The sequence below is a fragment of the Amphiprion ocellaris genome, chromosome 16, assembly GCF_022539595.1.
Source record: "Amphiprion ocellaris isolate individual 3 ecotype Okinawa chromosome 16, ASM2253959v1, whole genome shotgun sequence".
Classification (NCBI taxonomy): Eukaryota; Metazoa; Chordata; class Actinopteri; family Pomacentridae; genus Amphiprion; species Amphiprion ocellaris.
Window position 1 is genome coordinate 2,106,428 of NC_072781.1, and position 24,753 is coordinate 2,131,180.

The following is a 24,753-nucleotide window of genomic DNA, read 5'->3' on the forward strand; positions in this document are numbered from 1 at the left end:
GACATCAGTAGAATGACAGCTTAGCACTAAATCAGTGGGGTTCAGATGCCTGCCTGATTTCAACAGCTAGACCAGAGGTGTCCAACATGTGGCCTGCGGGCCAAAAGCGGCCCTCCAGAGGGTCCAATCCGGTCCTCTAAGTGTAAAGATTCCAGACAACATCTGCTGTCCCTGACAACATCCTTGTATTTTAAAGTGGATCAGAGTCTTTCTCCCAGGATATCGTCTTTTGTTCTCCTGCATTTTACCCGCTCAGTGTGAAATTTGAAGAGATATGTTTGTGTCAGTTTGATAGACGAAAACACGTCAGCATTTTGGTCTGTTTGGAAACCAGCACAGTGACCATGACAAGAGAGCTGGACTCTGTTTACACATTATTAAACTTCTGGTGTCTCGTAGCTTTGTTACATGATGAATCAAGATACGGTTTATATCGAAATATTACAGAAACTACTACACCAACAACAGCTGGCTGAATAGACGTGCACTTTTTTTGTGTACTAAGAAATGAAACCTTTGAAGAAATGAAGACATCCCACTTTGCCTGTGGGAGTCCCGTTATGAACTGTTGGAGACTAGCAAAATCCCCTTCCTCCAGTCCTCTGGCCCACATATATCTCCCGCCATCTCCATTCCTTCTGTCCGCTGCTCTTCCACCCCCACGCCTTCTTTTCCCTCGTCTTCCTCCCACTAATGGCTTACACGTCTCCACTCAGCCTTTCCTGTCCTCTGTGAATCATGGGGCTGAAGCCAAGGGTGTACTTCAGGGGAAGGTGGGAACTCCGACGAACCGAGGGGGAACTCCAGATATTGGGTTACTGCGTTCTTAGCTCCAGATATGATGTAGTGAGTGCGAGCATGGGTGCATAGTGGGGCCTTTCAGTGTCCCACATGTTCATCGCACGGGTGAGGTTGATGTGGAAATATGGGATGAATCTGTGGTGTGAAGGGAGAGGGTGATGCTGGAGGGAGACTCGAGTTCTGATGCCATATATCTCACACACTGGGATGCACATATAAAAGTACATGTGTATACGCAACCTTTGGATTCACTCGCACCCCATTTTCTACAATATGAGTCGGTTTTACCAAAGCTGAAGAATCCATCATTATCTACAGACTAGAACATATTCAAAAGCTCTGAATACTAATTATTTCAGCTGTATATACCCTCTGTAGATGGCTAATTCAGAAAGGAAATGTTATTTCTTGATTACATAGAGAAAACACAGCATCCGTAACATGAAATTAATTCTGACACCTGATTCACTGCATTGTAAGTAACTTCTGTTGATATTTTTCTGCTTTAGTTGTGTCTGCAGCGGCTGTCTGTGGTCATCTGGGATGCCAGAATTTTGCTGGCTTTGTTCCGTCTTCTGGCTTCGGCTCCCGTTCACGTCAAGCCCCGAAGCTCAGATGCGGCGGTAGATTTGTTGGGCGGCTGTAAAATACTATTACGGTGGAGCGAGGACAGCGCTGAAAGCATAGCATAGCAGTAGTTCATCGACTAACATCTTAACTCCCCTTTTTCATCCCTGTAAATCAGGCTAGTCAGGGGCTTAAGTGCCTGACACAGCCGAGGGACACACCGTTCAGAAGCTGCTGAAGAGGTGGGGAGGGGATGACTGAGCGAGTTCAGAACACAGAGTTGTTCCATTGCACAAAATATCCGCCCTGAGCTCGCTCTGAGGTGCAGCGCAATGTGAAAACTCTCTGGTTTTCCAATGGAACACTGCAGTAATTTAACATCATCAACAGTATGGCAGCATCCCATAACTTTTGAGCCAGCAGCACAACTGATTGAATATAAACTACACTTCTTTTCATCTCAGTGTTTGGAGTAGAAATGTGAATATACTGAGGCATTATATTACAAACTTAAAAATTATATTACTAGAAGTAGTTTTTAAAAGGCCATTCGCATTTGGGTCAAGCCATATTTTCTAATAGTTTAAAATAATATTTAGTTTTTTGCTCCTTTTCAGAAGTAGTGTGTGTGCAGTACAATCACATTGGTAATTGTAAGACATAAAAATGTGGCACCCATGTGATACTGAGCTAGTAGTCGGGTCTAAGCCTGCTATTTCTGCTATCTTTCCCTTCCACTGTCTGTTTGCAACCGTTTTAAAAATTCCCTTCACTACAGGAAACAACAACAGCACTTTCCCAAAAGCACCTACACGCTGAAAATAGCACATTTTGCTCAAGATTTTGATTGTTTAATGTGGTTCGTTCAATGAAATATCCATTTTAATCGGACTTCTTGCCTCCCTGTCTGCAAACATTCCACTGAAACACCTCCCCTGTCACTACTTTGCAGGGGCACCATCCCTGCATCCTGGGCTTGGCATTGCCCAAGATGATTGTGATTTATTTAAAGATATGCAAACAAGCCAGATAGTTTTTTCCACTACAGGGGGTCCTTGACTTGCATCGGAGTTCCCTTCCTACGGTGTGACATACGTCGATTTTCACCGTAAGTTGGAACTCCGGTGAAAATGTAAACAAAGCCATTATGCGCATCGCGATATCGATCAGTTTACATATTTGTACAACTACAGTAACAACAAACAGTCATTAGCTCACACTGGAACACAACTTGGTAGGAAAATAAGTTTGACTTACGTTTGGGAGCCATAATGAAGTTAGCGAATGTAGCGTAATCCAATGTGGCGGCCAATGTAAACAAAGCCGTCTTGTAGCGCCGCGTGATGACTGTACATACAGTATTCATCCGCTCTACTCACCAACTAGTTCCACTGAACCAGTTCTGATGTAATGACGAAATGCCGTAAGTCGAGGACGACGTAAACCGAGGACCTCCTGTATAGCAAAAATGATACTGAGGTGAAGCTTGACTATTCTCCATTGACACAGTCCTGTGTAGACAGGTGTGACTCTATGAGACTACTGAGCTACAGAGTGTTAGCTCGTTCAAATCAAGCTAACTGTGTGTGAAGCGAAGCCTAGCTTGTAATTTTGTTCATAAATATCATAACAATTAGCTTTTTGCACTCCAAAAGACAGAAAAATGATTAGAGCTACTGCTGTCTTATGTCAGTTATTGTTTTAATCAGTTAATCAGTCCATGAAATGTGAGTAACAGGAGTGAAAGTGATGTTTTAAAGCCACGAAAGAGGCAGTGATATAAGACAAGTTTCATTACCAAAGACGATGCCAGTTAATAAATGTTAATGTGAGCACACATATTAGTAATGTGCTTGAATAGCTACATATATGTGATGATGGAGGTAAACAGTGTTTGAGTCACTACTTTGCGTGTAGTTCACCTGCTTAAGGAACATACTGTACTAGTATTGAGTAATAGTATTACTGAGTGTTGTGAAGGTTGCCTTTATCACAATAAACTTTCTAGTTTTTGCAGGTTTTGTTTTATCCTAAGTTCTGTAAGTCTGTTATTTAATTAACATTTATATTTTTCAACCTTTCCCAGCAAATCGTTTTGTATATAATTTAAAATAACTTCATTACATGCTGTGTTTAAATATGAAAGCCTCTGGATATGTGAGGAGTCAGCCAAAGGTTCTATCAGTAAAACAACACAAACTTTATAATTATTACACTATTCCTCTATCAGACACCAGCCCACTCCCTGAAATGATAATCCATCTGTTTCCGCTGTTGAAATAAGGTTTTAAGCAAAGGCCTTTTGGCAGATCTGCAGCTCATATTAATAATCAACAGAGGAGTAGTGTGTATTTTAAGGTAAAAGCCAAAATAATTTCTTTAAAGTCATCGTTAATGTGCTTCAAGCAGTCAGAGTTACACAGACATCAGTCAGCTAAAGTTGTAGACCTCGATCCAAACTTTTCATCTGTGTTAAGGTATTTAAATTCTTTCATTCAGACAGCGAGAGAACAAAATAATCGCCTTTGTAGTGTGAATAAGGTTGTTGGGTTAACTGCCAAATGCAGATCCATCAGTTAGTTTTAGAGTCTCTTCTCAGGTAAGTTTGTGTTGTAAGCTAGTCGCTGTGTCTTTGTTTTCTTTTTAGATAGCATTAGCAGTTAGCAGTTGTTACTTGCATCCTAGATGAAGTCTGCTTGTGTAGTCTCTGTCTGTGGTGAGCTTGGCTGAAGTAGTGAAGTATTTTAGCAATTAGCGGTTAGCATGTAGCACTAGCAAGTTTGGTGAGCTGGCTTGTGTAGTTTCTTTGTCAGTCGTAAGTTTGCATTGGACATTGTAGTAGTCTTGCAGCTAGCATTAGCGTTTAGAGTTAGCACTAGCAGGTTTGGAGAGTCTATATGTATACCGTATACTGAAGAAGGAAACAGAGCTGCTGCACATCAGCTTGGCATCAATGAATCCACAGTGAGATGTTGGAGTGGGCAGCGGAACAGCTTGTTTTATACTTGCGGCATCTGCAAAGTCGTGCAGTCAAATTGCGTCATTTTAGCAGCCACGCCCCCACACGGCCCTTCTCAAGTAGAATGTGCACGAACTGCCGCGTTAAAGGCACTGTTCGGATAAAAGCATTTATTTAGTTAAAAGTTTAAAAAAATCTTTGCGTAAATATCTCATGTTACAACGTGGACACCTGCGGCTTAGAGACAAGTCCGGCGTATATGTGTACAAAATTTTTCTTCTTTTTGAATTTAGTGGGTGTGGCATATATTCATATTCATCTTATATTCTGCGCTCAATAGTCTGGAAATTACGGTAGTTTCTTTGACAGTTCTAGCAGTTGGCACTAGATATTCAGCATCTCGCTCTAGCTAACTGGTAGCATCAGCACTGGTCAGCATCTCCTTGAAGGGAGGTTTCCACCTGATGACCCCAGAGATGTGTTAGGAATCACTGGTATGTATAGTGGTAGGTTCCGGGATCCTAGGTCCTTCATTGACTGTGCATCTTTCTTGTTTGGAGCACAAGTGTCTTGTGTTTAAATTAACTACAGTTTGTCTTTTCCTTTTTAATAAAATGGAAAACACTATACTGACCCAGCATTTAGCAACTGCATTCGTTGCACTTTTTTGAATACTGGAGGCTAAAATCCACGCAGAAGGCTGATTAGTTTCACACTTCAGGCTTTCCTCACCTAGATCATGTTCTTACATGCTATCCTCATACATGTACTAAGATCCATCCTGCAGCTAACATGCTCTTTTTAATTTGGCTTCCTGCCATGCAGAATTCCACTCCGGTTTGCTTCTGACTCCTCTACCAACGTCGTATGTTTTCCTGCTTAGAATTAATCAAACTCACTGCGTTCGACTTCAGATGGACAGAAAGCGTCTGAAGTGCCAAAATCTCTGTAACGCCAAGTCCTTAATGAGCCCAGAGTTGCCGTTTTCACCTGACTCCCCACTATTTATTACCTGTGCAACATATGAAATAGCTTGATGGCAGGGGGGAGCCGCGGTCTTTTCATCAGTGAGGTACGATGGGTTGCATCACCCGATTGTGCCCCGGAGCCACGGTAAACCTCCAACACTCTGTAAAGACGGTAGATTCTGTTAGAGAACAGGCTCTAACGGTGTGAGCAGTGGCTGTCGTTACATAATACAGAGAACCCTTATTTTTACCATACAGGGACACTTATGTACTCTGCACATGCAATGCTGTTTCACACAAAAATGTATTAGTTTAAACAAAGAGACTGCAAAATAATGAGACATTTCACCTCACAGGACTCGTTTGCATATAAAAAAAGATGGAGATGGCATAAAAGTAGAAATCTGGGTTCAATTCCAATGTTGGACTATATTTTATGACATTTCTATGTGTTTACTTTTGTTTTCCTTGCTGTTTTCAGTCTTTTTCACTCATTTTTTTCACTCAAAAATGCCTGGTTCAACACCAGAACAACTCAGTTTTAGGAAAAGATGGTTTTACTTAAGATACACTCGTGCAAATGCTCAATATGTATGCTATACTGCAGTCCCTAAATTGTTAAAAAATGTTAGCATCTCACAATTTTACAACGGTCTTTGGGAAAATTCTATATTTTGTGCTGCAGTATTTCAGGCTTCACTGTCAGCAGCTTCTATGCAGCAAATTACTTTTACAGGATCCTTTTTAGAGGCCAAAACCACCCTAAAACATTCTCAATACTGTGCAAAATGCACATATTACAGTTGCTCCTGTACTCTGCACATACAATGCTGTAGCAGCTACTTTGGTCCACAGTGCTAAAATGTATTAGTTTAACCATAGAGGCTGTAAAATTATGAGATATTTCACTTCACAGGACTCGTTTGGATTTTAAAAAAGATGGAGATGGCATAGAACTAGAAATCTGGGGTTCGATTCCAGTGTTGGACTCTATTTTATGACTTTAGTTTGTGATTCTTTTGTTCAGACATTATGCGAATGGATAGATGTTTTTACGTTGCTTGACAGTTTCGTCAACACTCTCACCTTCCTCAGAAACGTCTCACTGACAGCGTGACGTGTCAGCCGGCAGATTTTGACAGCAGGTATTTGTGGAACACCCAGTAGAGTCTCCAGATGCGCCGGACCAACCACGCCCATGCCATAATGGCATGTCATGGTGAGCCCAACGGACCGACCATCCCACCAGGCATGCCGCATCCCCCACCGTCCTATTTCCTCTGGAGTATGGTGTCCCAGGTGTGGGAGAGCATGAAGCCTCCCTCATCCCTGTTCATGGCTCTCTCCGCCCGCCTCCTGATCTCCATCGCCTCCTTAATCCAGCGTTTCAGTTTGTTTTCTTCCGTTCCGATGATTCTTGCCCCGTCCCAGTCCATAACACGGTTGTTCCTTTTGCAGTGTTCTGATATTGCAGATTTGAGATTTTCCTGTAGTGCCTTTTCTTTCTGTGATCTTGTGAGTCGTGTTGGTGTTTCCTTTTCGCATTCTCCCCGTCTCCCCAATGTATGTGTTCTTGCAAGAGTTGCATGGTATTTCGTAGATGACATTGCACTTATTGTTCTGCTCGATATTGTCTTTTGGGTGCACTAGAAGTTGTCTAAGTTTTATGTGTGGTTTTACGGCGGTGCCTATGTTGTGTTTTTTCATGGTTCGTTGGATGGGTTCTGTGATCCCCCAGATATACGGTAATGTTACTATGGTTTTATTGTTGTCGTGTGTGTCTCGTGCCTGTTTGGTTTTTTGTTTTTTCTTTGCTTTCTGTTTGTTTTTTACCTGTTGGATTCCTTTATTGATGGCCCACCTGGGGTACTGGCAGCCTGTGAGTGCTTGTTGAATGTGTTGCTCCTCCTGTCATCTGTCCTGTTCTTCTGTGATGATGGTGGTCTGTTCATATAATGTTCTGACTACTGAGAGTTTGTGTGTTGTTGGATGTTCTGAAGTCCAAAGCAGGTATTGGTCTGTGTGGGTGGGTTTTCTGTAAACTGTGATTGTTACGCTGCCGTCGTCCTTGTGGTGGATGTTTATGTCCAGAAATGCCAGTGTTTTATTGTGCTCCTCCTCATGTGTAAATCTGATGTTCCCTGTGGTGTCGATGGTGTTGAGGTGGTCTGTAAGGGGTTGTGTGTATCCAGTTTTAACTTTTTCCAATATGTCGTCCACGTATCGTTTCCAGAGGGTGGGTTTGAGAGGTGGTGGTGCTGTGGTTATGGCTCTTTGTTCCAGGTCCTCCATAAAAAAGCTGCTCATTATGGCGGAGAGAGGGTCTCCCATGGCGAATCCCTCTTTTTGACTGCAGATGATGTTGTTGAATTGGAAATAAGTGGACTTGGCAGTGAACTGTAATAAGTTGTAAATGTCATGAACTGTGAGGTTTGTGCGTTTGTGGAGTGTTTTGTCCTTGTGTAGACGTTCCCGGACTATGTGCAGGGTGACGTCTTCTGGGGTTTTGGTCTCTCAAATCTGCAATATCAGACCACTGCAAAAAGAACAATCATGTTATGGACTGGGACGGGGCAAGAATCATCGGAACGGAGGAAAACAAACTGAAACGCTGGATTAAGGAGGCGATGGAGATCAGGAGGCAGGCGGAGAGAGCCATGAACAGGGATGAGGGAGGCTTCATGCTCTCCCACACCTGGGACACCATACTCCAGAGGAAATAGGACGGCGGGGGATGCGGCATGCCTGGTGGGATGGTCGGGTCCGTTGGGCTCACCACGACATGCCATTATGGTGTGGGCGTGGTTGGTCCGGCGCATCTGGAGACTCTACTGGGTGTTCCACAAATGCCGGCTGTCAAAACCTGCCGGCTGACATGTCACGCTGTCAGTGAGACGTTTCTGAGGAAGGTGAGAGTGTTGACGAAACTGTCAAGCAACGTAAAAACATCTATCCATTCACCTAATGTCTGAACAAAAGAATCAGAAACTAAAGTATCAACAAAAAGACATGATGAACGTTTTTGAGCTTCTACTTTATGACATTTCGGTGTGTTTACTTTTGTTTTCCTTGCTGTTTTCAGTCTTTTTCACTCATTTTTCCACTCACTCATTTTGTTTAAGCTACAAAAATGTCCTCGTTAAGTGTCAGCACCACCAAACTCTTGTTGCCAGTTAATCAAATCTGATTCATTCATCCTACAGTATTGAAATACTGATTGAAAGATTGATATTTTTGAGCATTTAGGTAAACATAAATGGTCTTTGATGCACAACATATAACACAGCTGTTCAGAGAAAATCTAATCTTCATCCCTTTTATATTTTTTCCTCATATTTTATTTAGTTTCCAGTACTCCCTTATGAAAAGCAGTGAAAACTGAAAAGGAGAAACCCAGGATAGACGTCCGGTGGAGGCACTCTAGCAGCTTGTGCAGCTCAAAACTTTACAAACAACATTTAAAGACATCATCAGACTGAAACCAAAAGCTTTTCCAGTTACTTTGGAGGCCATAAAACGGATAATGCTAATGAATTGTGTTCTCCAACTTTACTTTCTTTTGCAAAGGCATGCTGCACCTTTATGAGGCAAAGGCTCCCTTTCTCCCCTTCATTTCCCAGATTAACTGGCCGGCATATTAAAGTCTTGGCTGGATGTCAGTGACTCAGTAAAATAAATGAAATCAACTAAATTGAGCTGGATTTGCAACATCTGTCCTCTACAAAACGACCAAATAAAAAGTCTGGAGTAAATTTTTGCATTTCTACAAATTGTTCGGGGCACTCTTTGAGATTAAATGTTAGTGTCTTGGAAATGCATGCAGAGAACTTGAATCCATTTACATTTTAGGCAGCTAATACCTTCGGAGAGAGCGACCTACAGTAAGAGCAACAGAAGTTTGATAGTGGAATGCTTTTTTGACAGTAGGACAGAAAATACACAGCTGAATCCTTTAGAACAGAGGCGTCAAACTCATCTTAGTTCAGGTTCCACATTCAGCCCAGTTGGATCTCAAGTGAGTCGGACCAGGAAAATCACAGCATAATAACCTATAAATAACGATGACTCCATATGTTACCTTTGTTTTAGTGCAAAAAAGTACGTTCTGACAATGTTCAAACTAAAGCTTGTTAAAAAAAATAAGTTCAGTTTCATCAACATTCAGCCTCAGTTTATCATTTCCACATCACAACTTCCAGATAAACAGAGTGTCTACAAAGGAACACAACATTTAGTCATCTGGAACTGAATAATATAGTATTTTACTTTAAAAAAGAAAAAAACCCCAACAAAAACAAGACAAAATATTACGAAAATAAGACACAACACAACAAAAGAACAATGAACAATCTAGTATTTTACTTTATGATCAAAACAACGTATCATGGTCTAGAAATTATTTTAAATTTATAGTTTTACTAATTTACAACCTGCAGTTAATGTCTTCTCTGGAATTTTTACACTTTGAGGGCCTGATTGGACCCTCTGGAGGACCACTTTTGGCCCGCATGTTGGACACCCCTGGTTTAGAACAAATGTTATCCTTGGTGCATCAACAGACCTTTGAGGGACTTAATGAATCATCCCGGCTCAGGTTTTGGGATTCCCCTTCAGCCACCATGGCCTCCATGGGTTTTATTGTGAAGAATGGGCAGCATGTGAAGCCCTGATGTTTCCCGGTTAAATAGACAGATGTGTTGCTGCACTAAATGAGGTGTTGAAAGAAGAAACCCTTCATGTCGCTGTCTCCCCTACCTTTCACCGCTGACATGCTAGAGTCTTCTTCATTTACCTCCAGCCCCTATTGCATCGGCCCATCTTTGAGTTCTGCTCCACCTTAAATATATTTTCACTTTTGCTATTTTTGCCCGTCCATATTTGGATCTACTTTTATGGCAGAAACGCTAATTTGACGTAATTGAAATGATCCAGAAATTTACTAATGTTTGCTAATGACTATTCAGAGTTTTATTACTCCTTGAGTCTATAAAATACATGTTTTTGACACCTGGAAAGCTGTAAATGCCTGGAATAAACACCTCATTCAATGTGAAGTTGCTGAGGAAAAGCATTAAACAGAGGTATATTGTTATAGAAACAGGATATGGAAATGTAAATGACACTTTGTAGGCAGACAAGCTCATTTTCCACAAGTTTCCCTGCTGTCTCCATTTTTAAGTGTTAAATATCTTTGCATTTCTTTTGCATATTTTGTCTCGGGACACCTTTTTTCTAGCCACAAATTGGCATTTATTCCACTGTAGTCCTTAGAATTGACATATTAACTAAAATAAATCTAATGTTGAACATAGATGTGAAGATTTACCAGGTACAGATACTGTTTTCCTGAAAAAAACGTGTCCGATATGCTTACAACCAGCTTTATCTCATCAACCCTCTCTTTACCGGCCAAAAGTGTACTTAAGACCTTCGAGCCCGAACACAGGGAGGAGGATAAATGTTCCCTATGTTCTGGCCTGAGTGTGAATACTGTTTGATTGGAACAAGGTGGCATGCACTGGATTTAACCCCTGAAAGGCATGTCTGCCCAAATTCTCTCCTAATTTGACTAATCAGAGTCTGGCCTGTCACAACGGCCTCCGAAAAGCCAGAGCAGCCTGAGAAATATGTGCCTCGAACGGCCTAATGACATTTTACACGTAATAAACTTACTCTCGGACACCGTTTACCACCACAGGGAGCCGGTCGGAGAATTTGACACGACTTTTACAAGGCCCAGGGTGGCTGGCTTTCTCTAAACTGCTTTCGCCCGGGGTAAAAATTATTGTAAAGTTGGTGATTAAACTGAATTGTCAATACAGGGTGAAAGGCTGTGCAGTATGCAGTTTAATTGAGAAAGTATGGCTCCACATATCTAAGATAAATGATAATTTAGCAATTTTATCTCTCATTGCATCTGGAAATTGGTGGAGAGACGCAGCAATTCCATATAATTGAATGTGATTCTTGAGGTTCCTGCATGATTTTATTGGATTTTATATCTGTATTGTACTTTATATCTGTCTATTGGGTGATAAAATATGCACCTTTTTGCTAAATTCAAAGGGATTAGGTGAATAATGTTGCTTATTAGCGCCACGTTAGAGGCCGGAGTCTCATAATACAGGTGTACAGAATTTAGCCTGTTGCGGCATTAGCTGTAATAATGATGGCAACAACCGTAATCAGGACCTTAATGACAAACAGCGTGAAAACTGCAGATGGAGGAGGAGAGAAAGAGTGGAAGTGACAGAGGGAAAGAAACGAGTGCACGGGAAAATTGACCCCCCAAAAAGCTGCCATTGTAGATGATGGATTCCTCCCTAATCGAAACAGTTTGCCCAGTCGCCCAGCTGGGCTTCATGTGCTTTTGATTACTCTCCGCCATTTAGTTCCACAAAATTACATGCTGCCTAATGGCCTTTTAATGGTTATAGGTTTCTCTGCTCTTTAATGAGCCTGCACCAGTTGGTTGCTAATGCCCTATGGAAATTTGGCAAGCGTCCAGCGTGGTTAAGTATATTTCCCTCCAGTTTACAACTTTGTTGTGTGAAATCACAAACAAGGAGGCTGGTGTGAGATGTGGAAATGTGGCTCCTGCTTCTCCGTGTTTTGTTTTACCGTGGAGCAGCTCCATAATTGTGCTATTAGGCGTTTGATTGTTTGCACTCTTGTGCTGCCTTGTAATTTTTCTGAGGTGATAATGTGGCAACTATTCTGTCTTTTGCACACATTTGCAACACACACATGTTCACTTAGCTCACAATGCACGGCATGCTGGGGTAATGCAGTGGTAAACAACACGCTAAGACACACAGGAATGTATACACGGCTAAATACACGGCTGGATCCTTTGGAACAGGGGTGTCCAACATGAGGCCCGTGGGCCAAAAGCGGCCCTCCAGAGGGCCCAATCCGGCCCTCAAAGTGTAAAAATTCCAGAGAAGACATTAACTGCAGATTGGAAATCAGTAAAACTACAAATTAAAATAATTTCTAGACCATGACAAGTTGTTTTGATCATAAAGTAAAATACTAGATTGTTCATTGTTCTTTTGTCATTTTGTTTCTCATTTTTATATTTTGTCTTGTTTTTGTTGTTTTCTTGTCTGAGTTTTCTCGTTTGTCTCGATTTTTGACGTTTTGTTTCTCGTTTTGTCGTTTTGTGTTTCCTTTTTGTCTCGCTTGTGTTTTTTGTCTCATTTTTATCATTTTGTATTTTACTTTATTCATTGTTTTGTGCATCGTTATTGTCATTTTCTTTCACGCTTTTGTCATTTTTTGTCTTTTGTCAATTTTTTTGTGACTTTGTAACTTTTTTGTTTTGTTCCGTGTTGTTTGTGTCCTTTTTTGTCATTTTGTTTCTCGCTTTTGTCATTTGGGTCTCATTTTTGTAATATTTTGTGTTGTTTTTTTGACTAACTTTTGTCATTTATCTCTCATTTTTGTCGTTTTGTGTTTCCTTTTCATCTCGCTTGTGTATTCTGTGTACTTTTTTCGTCGTTTTGTTTCTCACTTTTGTCATTTTTAGTCTCGTTTTTGTAATATTTTGTTTTGTTTTTGTTGTTTTTTCTGTCTGACTTTTGAATGCCGAGCGTTTCTGGTGCCTCAGCTTTGTAGCCGGACGTCTAAACAGACGGCGGCTCTTGGGAATCACCGTGGGTCGAGTGGTCAAGGTGACAGAGTTCACTCCCAGAGCTGACCTTAATCATCGCCACGGCCGTTACTGATGCGTTTGTGTGATTCCATCTCAACAGCATGTCTGTTTTTGTGTCCTCATGTGTGCGTACGTGCATCTATGTGTGTGTTTGTGTCTTAATGGGGACGTTAGCAGCTGCTTTTTGATGAGTGCCTGTTTACTGGACCTAATTAAGCAGAAAACGGCCACACATATCCCCTGCTAAAGTAGGACCCCAAACAGATGGCCTGAGGACCCATGAGGCCGTCTGACACCTTGCCCGCCCTGGATGGCCACTCAGCAGCCACACACAACATGAACACACCAACACACACAGAAAGCAGGCCAGTCTGCAGTGTCCCTGTCAACACCATCCCACTTGAAACACAGTTATTATCATCATAACAAAAGTTCCATTTGGTAAAAAGTGCTCGGCCAGGTCAGTAGAAACATGTAAATACAACCCCTGGCAACAAAGATGGAACCACCAGTCTTGGAGGATGTCCATTCAGTTGTTTAGTAGAAAAAAAGCAGATCACAGAAAACTAAAGTCATTTAAAACGGCAACTTTCTGGCTTTAAGAAACACTAAAAGACTGTGACTGACTGTGAAGAACCAACATCTTCTGCAACATTCCGTGATGATTTACCTTCTTTAAGACGTTTGATAATCCTCTCCTTTGGACTCATGATTCATGTCCATCCATTTGGTGCAGCAGCTCTCCAAGGTGTGAGACTCCTTTTTACCTGCAGACTAATGAGCACATTTAATCTGAAATGTAAAGGGTAGTTCCATAATGTTTTCCTCAGAATTGAGTGATTCCATAATTTTCCCCTCTGCTTGATCTAAAAAAGCAATTGTTATTGACCAAAACAATTTTTTTTCTTGATTTCTTTTGGTGTTTCCTAAAGCCAGAAAGTTCTCGTTTTAAATGTCTTTAGTTTTGTCGCGTTTTTTTTCTTCAAAATTAAACAACTGAATGATCGTCCTTCAAGACTGCTGATTCCATTGTTTTTGCCAGGGGTTGTAGGTGGATGTGTTTTTACATTTTTCAGCTCGTCTCGTTGCTGCAAACGTGAGCACTGAGGGGCAGAACATATTGTTGCATATTTTCACTGAAAAGTTGTGCGACTAAACTTCACCTCTCGGGGTTATTTCCCTATGTTAAGCCCCTCTTCAGAACCTGACAGGTCTTGGGCAAAAACAAAACTGCCTGATCGCCCCGAGCAGAAACTCTGGGACACGTCTTCCGCTTTGTTATTCCTAATATTGCTTTACCTGTCTGGAGCCTGACAGAAGCTCACCTGAGGGAAAAGTGCAGGACTTCTGCCGACACTAAACGGATCACGGAAGCAGCTCGCTACACGCCTTGTTGATGAAGACATCACCGCATAGCTATGCAGAGGGAGAGATGAGTCCCCGGACCGCAGGCACTGTCATGTTTTAAGGAGTTTTAACAGTTACAAATGTGAGCAGGAGAGGCACTCGTAGTTAACCCTTCTGCTACTCAGTTGAGGACAACACAAGGAGCTTTAGTACTTCTATTCCTGCATGTACTGACCGACTACCACTGCTATTAGAGACACAAATATCACTCCTAACAAAACACAGGGGCTGCTAAAGTCAAATACACTCCACATCTGCTGGTTTGACCATCCTCAAAAGGGATGCATATGTGTTTTTAATATGTATGGCAGTTTAATTCGGTGTTAATAATTTTCTCCTTGAAATGTCCTCCAGAGGTTGCGCGTCATGACTTATTTGGACCGTCCTTGTTGCACTGCTTTTAAGGACGATGTGCTCCGGACCCCTGCTGTGACTGGGAACATACAGTATTTGTTAGTGCATGCATATGTGTGTCTGTGTGTGTTATAGGGAGGTAGAGTAGTACTCTAGAGGGCAGCAAGAGACCATGTAGGACGATGAGTGGTGGCTCCGTGGTGTTTCCAATGGGGTGGCCAAGGAGTGGTGGAGTGCTGTTGGCAGCCTATTTTAGCGTGTTTGCACATGGCACACACTTTTATTTTTTATTGCATCTCAGCTTTTCTACCAACTATGGGTATCTCAGTGCAAAGGCAGAGGTAAAAACAGCTTGCGGAGCAAACACCTGTAGTTGAGGGAGGCTGAAGCTAATGATATGGGGTGTTCAGTCATATTCTCCCTGCTTAGATACACTTGTGAGCGTGTATAGATTGAAAAAAGGCTCAGTCACAAGTTTACTCTGTGTTAAGATGGAAACAAATGACAGACAGATTGCCATCGTTGGCTAAAATCTGGAATTTTTATGACTACTAGACATTACTGTGGTCAACAAAGCTGAGACTAAAACAGCAACGTGTCTGGTGATCAGTCCATACATCATGTGTGATAAATAAGCCAGCATTCCATGTTAGTCCATGAAAATCACCTTCATATGGTTTTACAGCATGTCGATAATAAGAGCTGAACTCTATTACGGGATTGTCCGCTGTCATCACAGTCCCAGAGTAGACCGAGGAGGGCGAGAAACCCGACTCTGCTGTTTGTGAGTCCAGGGACGAACAAGCAGGATTAGTCCAGGAATGATAAGGCCGCAGAACACTGTGAACCCGCACCAACAGTCTTTGAGTCTGTATCCCCTGCCGACAACATGCTATGTTTTAACATTATGTTCCCACACTGTGCGTATGCCATAAATCACCGTATCAAAGAGGCATGGAATGGCATTGGGTGGTGCGAAGCCTTCTGTCAGATGCTCGGTACGTTGAGGAGACAGATGAAGCTAATGGCACACGGCCACATGCTTGTTTTACGGGAATATTGGCTGTTGGAAGTGCCACTGGACAGCAGAATTTTTAAGAAAGCATATTTTTAACATCTGTTTAATTACTTTTCATGGCGAGAGCTGGGATGTCCCAGCTTGCACATGAGAAATTGCGCTATAAACTGCATTGTAAATAAACAACTGCAGGGGGTCCTCAACTTACACCAGAGTTCCGTTCCTACAGACTGATCTAAGTTGATTTTTGCCGTAAGTCGGAGCTGTGGTGAAACTGTAAACAAAGCCGTTACGTGCATCACGATATCGATCAGCTCTTCATAAAAATCATGAATACCAACGACTTTCATGCATGTATGAATCATTTTACAAGAAGATAACAGAATATGCTGGGCTGTTTTTACAACTTGATCTAAATATGCCGATGTTCGTCCTGTTCTGAGCGTTTTATTAAATCTAATTTCACTTCTATGGTGTGTTGCCCTTAATGCAGAATTATCGATGTACTTTTATTTTGAAAAAGCCTTTATTTTGAAGTTGTCTGTTTTCACTTCCTGGCCGCTATTTTGATGTGTAGCTTTACAAGGGTATGTGCTTTTCTGGATGCACGGCTCTCTACTTTGTAAACTCCACAGAGGCAACGTCATCAGTAATTAACTTATTGGTGGAGTTAAAAGAATTTATTTACAGGTATTTATGTTGTTTTATTCTGTTTTTGTTGCAGTTTTCACTCTGTTTGTAATGTGTATAAAGAGCCACAGTAAAGAAGTCAAGTTTGCTGTGACTCACGAGTTTAACTAGTTGGACAGCTGCAGCTTTTAGGTTGCAGTGAAGACAGCACACATGGAGACGGCTTTCCTTTTCTTCCAAGCATCAGAAGAGTCTGACTTATGCTTGGGAGTCATAATGAAGGACAAAAAGTTAGTGAATGTAGCACAATCCAAGGTGGCGTACAACCAGAGAATGGAAACAAATCCGTCTTATAGCGCCGTGTGACGACGTATTCATTTGCTCCGCTCGCCAACTAGTTCTATGTAACCAGTTCCGACGTAACGACCAAACGCCGTAGGTTGAGGACGTCATAAACCGAGGACCTCCTGTATTTATACGGTGAAATTCCAGCAGCCTTGGTCACCATAACGTTACAATAAAATCACAGTAAAACATTTTCTTCATTTACAGTAAAGAAATGTATTGATACTGTTGATTTTACAGTTTGGAAATGTGCTTCATTCCATATTTTAATGTACAACAAAAGTTTTAACCCTTAAAAGAAAAATTGTTTTAAATGAAAATTTACATGAAAATGTCATATAAAATAAAATTTGTGTGACCTATTATAAATATTACAGCATTTTTCCATTATCAGCACAAAAGTTAGTTTATTTAACATTTAACGTGTTTGTTTAGCATGACGTGAAACAACTGAAGTTATAGCTGCCATAAATATGAAAAAATATGTCCGTTATTAACACAAAAGTACATAAATTAAACTGGTACAAAATGTATTTTTTACATGAAATAAATGCCATGTAACTTGTTAGCAATATTATCAGCACAACAGTACCAACTGTGAAAGCTGGTATTCTTTTTGAGAAGTGAATGCAAAAATTACAGTATTGAATGTTTAAAAAAAACTGCAAGAGTAGGGAAATGTATTTTTTCTAGAGAAAAAAAGTCTGTTTTTTTCCCGATTAACTTATTTACGGTGATTCAGTGTTGTATAAACTGTATCAAACTGTTTTAGAGTTTACTGATTTTTACTGTCATGGTTTGACAGTTATTCACTGTAAAATTTACATTTTTTACAGTGTGGCAAAATACTGGACGTAAGCAATGAAAAACAATCCCTGATCTCATTTCTTATCAGTCATGTACATCCAGAGAGATTATTCCAAGTGCGCACCTGACTTTTCCCGATGTAAACGCCGCCACTGTTGCTCCAGCCCTCTCACAAGTGCAAAGATGCCCACATAACTGACTATATTTGGGAGAAAAATAGGTCAATGACGCGTGGAGAGACAACGGCCGGAGTTTGGCAAACGCTGTCGCCATAAACAGGGCGATCAGTGTGTAAATGTCACCGGTCTTGGGAGCTACACGGGGCTTTTAATTTGTTGGCTTTTATTACCTATCATAGAGACAAAATGCCTGTTGTGCGCTGCCAAATCCACTCTACATGCCCAATCGGCCCTTGACCTTTTATACTTGAGTTTACAGCATGGAAAGCCTAGCCACGCTGCCCGTACAGAGGCGGTATACAGTAGCTCATAACTTAGTGTATAATAAATGTGTGACCTGACAAAGGCCAATCTGGGGCCCCGTTAAACATCTCAATCTGAGGTTCACAGCCAAAATAAAATGTTATTTGGATAACAGCGTCAAAGCAAACAAGTTTGTGCTAATATCCTGATATTAAACGTCTTCTTTTACCCTCTCTGTGCACACACATACTGTACATTTGCACACTGACATACTGTATGTAGTTTAAATGAATGGAAAGGGTGAACTAATGCTGTGGAAATGGACACCGGCCCCGCTGAGAATTATCTATTACAGTCACACAAAGTCAAGCACACGCACAACCTTCATTTCATTTTACAGGCACAGATTGAGCAGAGTCAAGCAGAACAATGAAATTATGTCATGTATTTATTCACACACATGCACGTTAAGCATATGAATAAAAAGCAAATAAGACAGATTTAATTTCAGGAACATCAGTGCACAGCGGCAAATTTCTCGGATACACTTTAGATTACGTCGGGGCTCTCTTATTGAATAATAGATCTTAGCAACCCCAAACTCTGATTGTACTTTTTTTTCTCCTCTATTTGATTTGATAAGTTGCTAAATTTAGATTCCATGTAATCAAATCCTGCTAACCCTGTTACATACTTGCAGATGAGCCGAGGTTAGGCTTTCATCTGACGACTATCAAGTCAAGTCTCATGATGGCTGCCTTTGTGGCTTCACATAATTCTTTAGTTTTAGGCATTATGTGAGAGTTGACAACTTCTGAGTAGTGCTACGCCTTGAATGTCAGCAGGAAACCACTCTAGGTCTTTGCATGTGCAGTGCTGCTGATGACATGAAATCTCTTATATACCCTAGAATACAACAAGAACAAGAAATTGAAGACAACAAGGGTGGTCTAATCATTTTTTCCATGACTGTACATGTGTGCTGAAAGTGGACCTGTAGGGTGTTGAAAACGACACCTCATGTTTTAAGAGTGTATCCTTATTTAGCGTGATGCTTTCCGTGGCGGCTTTATGGGGCTGAATGCTGCCTGTCTGAATCACCCCTTTTAGTTAGAGAGGGGCCATTAACAGCTAATGCTATCCAGTGCTGAACTGTGGGGGGGTAATGAAACCTCGGGCTCACGACACTCATCTCCCCCACAGTTACAGCTGCAACACGGCTGCCAGGAGGAAATCAAGGCCGTGTGAAATATCAGCGTCTCGGTCTCTGCTCGCAGACAGCAGCGGGTTTAAACGTCGTGTACTTCTGGGAGAGTCGGTCCGGCCGGTATGCCGGGTGGTGGGTGCTTTCATGCCACGGAGGGCAGCTCTGAACCCATTTGTCTTCCAGCATATGGAGCCATAAGGCTGACATAGTGACAGCAGCGTCACAGCGGTCTAATAAAACTTTACAGAGCTCATATCTAAAGCAGGGAAGGAGAACAACGAGAATAGGAATTATGTAACATGAATCTTGAACTAACCATGCCTGGTCCTGCCTGGACCGGCTTTAACTGGACAGTTGATCGTCTGAAGGGAGTTTGGAAGTGATGCTGCTAGACTAAACAACACTCAGATATATACTTAGCTGGCTAATTCAGCATTTTGATTACGATGCACTGTACCTCATGACATCTCACTGCTAAGGCTGGTCAAATAACATCTTCCAGAACTAGCTGATGATGGGCACTTGAGCAAATTTTGGTCTGTTTTGGGCTTTTTACTGAAAAAAAACCCCCAAAACTTGTATATACTATAGCTATCAGATGCATTTTTTAGTTACAACCACAGGTTGAACTTAAGATGGTCTGGATGGAAAGGCAAATACTGTAGACATTATTATAAGGAATCAGTATGCAAATGAAGTAAAAATAACAGATAAACTGATTACAATTTTGGACATTGTTGAGAATATTGGTGGAATCTCTTTTACCCTCAGACTCCAAAAACCGCCAATGAGTTTCAAAGGCTTGTTATCTTTTAAAAATGGACAAAAAGATGCAATTCATCAGAAATGGAATCTGTTGAAACAGAATTAACTGTCAACGGTCCTGAAACTACTCATCTGTGGTGTCTTTCAGTTAGAAAATCCAACTAACTCTAAGCTTAAAACAATGGTCTCATTTAAAAATTTCCCCCAAAATATAACCTTTTCTCTAAAAAACAAAAACCATTCCGCTAACCGTTGCAACCATAAATCCATTAGTGACTCAGCTGCAACTAATTAACACTTGATGAAAACTCAAGCACTTTTTCGACTGAACTGCAGGCAGTGTTTTACACGAAGCAGATCAGAGACAAGCATAGAAGAAAACTGAAAATGTAAGTAGTAAAATATCTGCAGTATGCAGATCCACTATTACCCCCAGTATTGATTCTGTTGAAGATGTTGATTCAAAGTTTTTTCAACTTTTGTAAAACAATATTTTTAGTATTAAAATGTTGTTAAACATTTTATGGCACTGTAAATTGCAGCAGAGGATTAAATCGTATTGGTTTATGTTTAATTTTTGTTTCAGAGTTTTCAAAAGTACTATGATTACTCAGATAAGGATTCAAACATATGACGACAATAATTTCTTTTTGGCCCTCCGTGCAGGGTGATTTACGCTCTAGCATGTTTTCAGCAGTGCAGTTCACTTCTTGTGGAGTTGATGATGCAAATGATGTGTAGACTGAGAGTACCCGTGGTGTGAAAGGACAGAAAGACTATTGTTTATTTTCTAATATTTAATAAAACTCCATGCATCAATCCGGAAACCAGCCCTCTGACCCCCAAAACCTCCAGTTTGAAGGGCCTGTTATCCATTTATAAGAACCAGAAACTATAAAAATCAGAAAGATTTTCAACTTTCCTGGAAGTACTTGTCTGTCGTGTCGTTCTGACATTTATATATATAAAAATAAGACATTTGCTTTAACCAGACGGTGTAAAAAAAAATAAAGAAAAATGTCCCTTCCTTGTTGCAACGCACAAATCACACAACAGTGATTCAGACACTTTTCGCAAGTATAGAAACAAACTGAAAATGTAAGTATTAAAATATCTATAGTATGTAGATCCACTATTTCTCCCCAGTATTAACCCAAACTCTCCACTCTTTCAATATTGCTGTAGATGTTGATTCCTCGTATTTTCAATGTTTGTGAAAGTAAAAATATAAAATACCTTTTGCTTTTCAGTTTTTAAAATGATTCCCATCACTGTAATGTTTTTATTCTGCCCTGAAGAGGGTTTCTCATTGGTTTATACCTGATTTTTTAAGTTTTCACAACTGCAAAAATCTTGCTCTAAAACGCAAACATTTTAATTTAGCCCTCCAGGCAGGGTGATTTACGCCCCAGCATCTTTTCAGTGGTGGAGTTGACATCTTGTGGAGTTGATTATGCAAATAATGTGTAGACTGAGAGTACTTGTGGTGAGAAAGAACAGTAAGACTACTTTCTAATATTTAATAAAACTCCACGCGGTCACGATGCATCAACCCGCCGGCACAATTTGACAGATTAAAAGCGTAACATTTAAAAGCGGTTTCATTTCAGCGCGGCCCTGCTGGCTCAGCGCTTCCACTGGTCAGAGGAGGTGTTAAAGAGGCAAGGCCGATCGGCGCTGGCGTGAGTTACATGAGCTCCGGTACTTAGTGCGCCTGAGGATTTGGACGTAAGTAGGAGCAGAGTGATCCGGGGCAGGGGTGATGACTCCACATGGATTTGTGACACAGCAAATAGTTTGTGTCTTCTTTAGTTCAGGAAGTCCGACTTTCAGGGACCGCATTTCAAATCTAACATTTCACTTTTTCGAGTTGTTTCATCAGTGCTCGAATAATTTAAGGAAAGGGCCACTGTTTATTGCTTCAAATACTATTTTGAACTGGAATTTAACATGCAAAACAGCTTTCTTACACTTTCTCGTGACATTTTTCAGGTAATCTACAGTAAATATATTGAATCTCTATTGTTGTACAGCAATTCTAAAAGTCTAAATGTACCAAAATGAGTGCTGCAAAATTATTTTAATGCACGTTTTTTATCGTCAGCATTAGGAGAGACCCCGGTGTGTGAGTTTGCCGCATCAGCTGTCGGTTTTTCCGAAGCGCCTCCGACAGTTTCATCACTATGTTCTGTACTTTGGCACGAGGCAGAGGCAAGACAGGTGGCAGGAAGTTATTTCAGTAATTAGTAGTAATATCATCAGCTCCCACCCTGCCCAGCACACACACACACACACACACACACACACACACACACACTTTTTAATGGCAGCACATGCTGATCGCTGCTCACAGGGTGTCAGCGTATCCCAGCATGCAGTTTGGGCGTCTAAAATAGGCCTCAGCACAGCTGGGGCTGCTGGAGTCGGGTTGGTTGAGGAGGAGCGGATTTACCGGCTAGTTCCTGTTTGCAAACACTCACACCGAAGCTGGCTCGTGTGGTTCGTCACGCTTCTTGTGCTGTCTCTCCCCCCCCCCCCCGGACTGATTCATGCTTAAAGTTCTCTGGCAGCGATCAAGGACGGACGTTAGCGGCAGCAGATCAAGGCCAGGGGTTGGCCTTCGCTGTGTGCTTGAGAATGTTGCACCTGTCTGATAGTTATGTGTAGACGATCCGTTTCCTCTGCGTGTTCTATTGTTACAAGCTGCTGAAACTGAGTAATTAATTTGCTTGTCGTCTAATGAAGGACATGCTGGAGGCTCTTACAAATGTCCCACTGGGAGGCAACAGTAGTCCAACTAAGTGGACTCCTTTACTGTGATGGGTGGACAGTAGAGGTGGGACGTGATTAATAAAAATGATTTAATTAATTGGAGGCTTTGTAATTAATCGTATTTTTGACAAATAGCAATATTTGACACAATAAATAAACTGAGGGTGAAGGTTCACCCGGACAGGTAACAGTCTGTCACAGGGCTACATATAGAGACAGACAATCATACTCACATTCACATCTACAGACAATTTAGAGTCACCAATTAACCTCAGCATGTTTGTGGACTGTGGGAGGAAGCTGGAAAACCTGGAGGAAACCCAGCAGGAAGAACATGGAGACTCCATGCAGAAAGATCACGGGAAGGCCGGGACGCGAACCAGGGATCTTCTTAAATTTATAAATGGGAAATATAGAGAGCTGCACAGTGGTGTAGTGGTTAGCACTTTTGCCTTGCAGCAAGAAGATCCCTGGTTTGCGTCCCGGCCTTCCTGTGGTCTTTCTGCATGGAGTTTCCATGTTCTCCATGTGCATGTGTGGGTTTCTTCCTCCCACAGTCTAGAAACATGCTGAGGTTAATTATTTTTTCTAAATTGCCTGTAGTTGTGAATGCGAGTGTGATTGTTTGTCTGTATATGTAGCCCTGCGACAGACTGGCGACCTGTCCAGGTGTCCCCTTCCTTCGCCCTCAGTCCGGTGGGATAGACTCCAGCTCCCCATGACCCTACTGAGGATTAACATGCAGCAACATGTTTCAAATTGAGGTGATCAGAAAACAACCAGGCTCTTATCCAAGCTGACAGCAGGAAGATTTTTAAAGAAAACTTTCCTCCCAACAGGCTCAGTGCGTCTCGTCTTCCTTCACTGTTCACTGTGAGCTTTCTTGTGTGTCCTGTTCGTCTTCCTCACGGCTGGAAAACAAACTTTAGGTGTGCCAGAATTTAGCAAACTGAGAAAGATGTGATCATTTTTTTAATGCGTTATTTTTTCTGTAATTAATTAACCGAATTTAATGCGTCAAAGTCCGAGCACTAGTAAATAGTTATTATTATTTCTCACTTTTAACATGGAACCATCTTTGTTTTTAACCTTTAAAAGACCTTTTTGCTTCAAACTAAAGCCAGAGCTTTCAAAATGCACATATAAATCATTGAAAGAAGTAATGAATAATTAAGAAAATGTGTTGCTGAACCTAAAAGAAACGCCTGCCGTCTCTCTCTGCCATCATATTTCCTCATTTCCTTCTGAGAATTCCAGAATTCCCGCTCTGCCTGTTGAAAGGAGTGTTTAATCACTGAGCTAAACATCACATCACTTTATTAATTTAACCCAGAGAGAGCAGAGGCTTTTTGACACTTTACATTTTCACAGATGTGTTATATTTTAGTGAGTGGCTTCAACAAAGGAGACGTTTTGTTTGAGTTCGAGAAATTACAATGGAACAATTAAAATAAATCTTGAGGTGAACTCCCATTAACCTCGGCTTGGTTTGGGTTTCAGCTCGCCGGGCCCCGAGGACGGAGGCCCTCCAGTTGATTTATATCGTCCTCCTCTTCGCCTAAACTAAAAGTAGGGGAAATAGTTCCACTAAAAATACCGTACATTAAATCCTCTCCTCTTTTCTGATGGAGGGAGTGTTTTTTTTTCTTAAAGCTTCAAAATTTCCATTAGTTTATGCTGTAAATCTCCCAACAACAGATTAGTTCAGTAGCAGCTGGAAGGAGAGATGCTTTGGTGGAGATTTTTCACTCAAAACTACATGTATTAACTCAGTCCAGATCTTATATTACATATACATCATCCTCAAGTTATAAAGAACCAAGCGTTTAGCACTCAGCTTGTTTGGTTCTTTTTGCTCAGAAGTAGAGGACTTCATGTACTTGTTCTTGAAGCCATAGTAAATTCTGATTACATAATCTTGTGGAATGACGATATAGTTTATAGGAGAGTCGTAATTCTTCTGTTTTCATAAAAGCATACAGTCTAATCAAAACGGATAATAGAGGCTCTGTACACTGTAAAAAACAAACAAACATTATTTAACATTTTCAACTGTAATTAAAAAAAATCCTCA

The 24,753-nt window shown here is 41.1% G+C and overlaps 1 long non-coding RNA gene across 1 annotated transcript in view; it reads left to right on the forward strand.

The window, feature by feature from the left end:
- Positions 1–24,753, forward strand: part of LOC118470541 (uncharacterized) — a 186,917-nt gene that overhangs the window by 13,936 nt on the left and 148,228 nt on the right. The window lies entirely within an intron of this gene.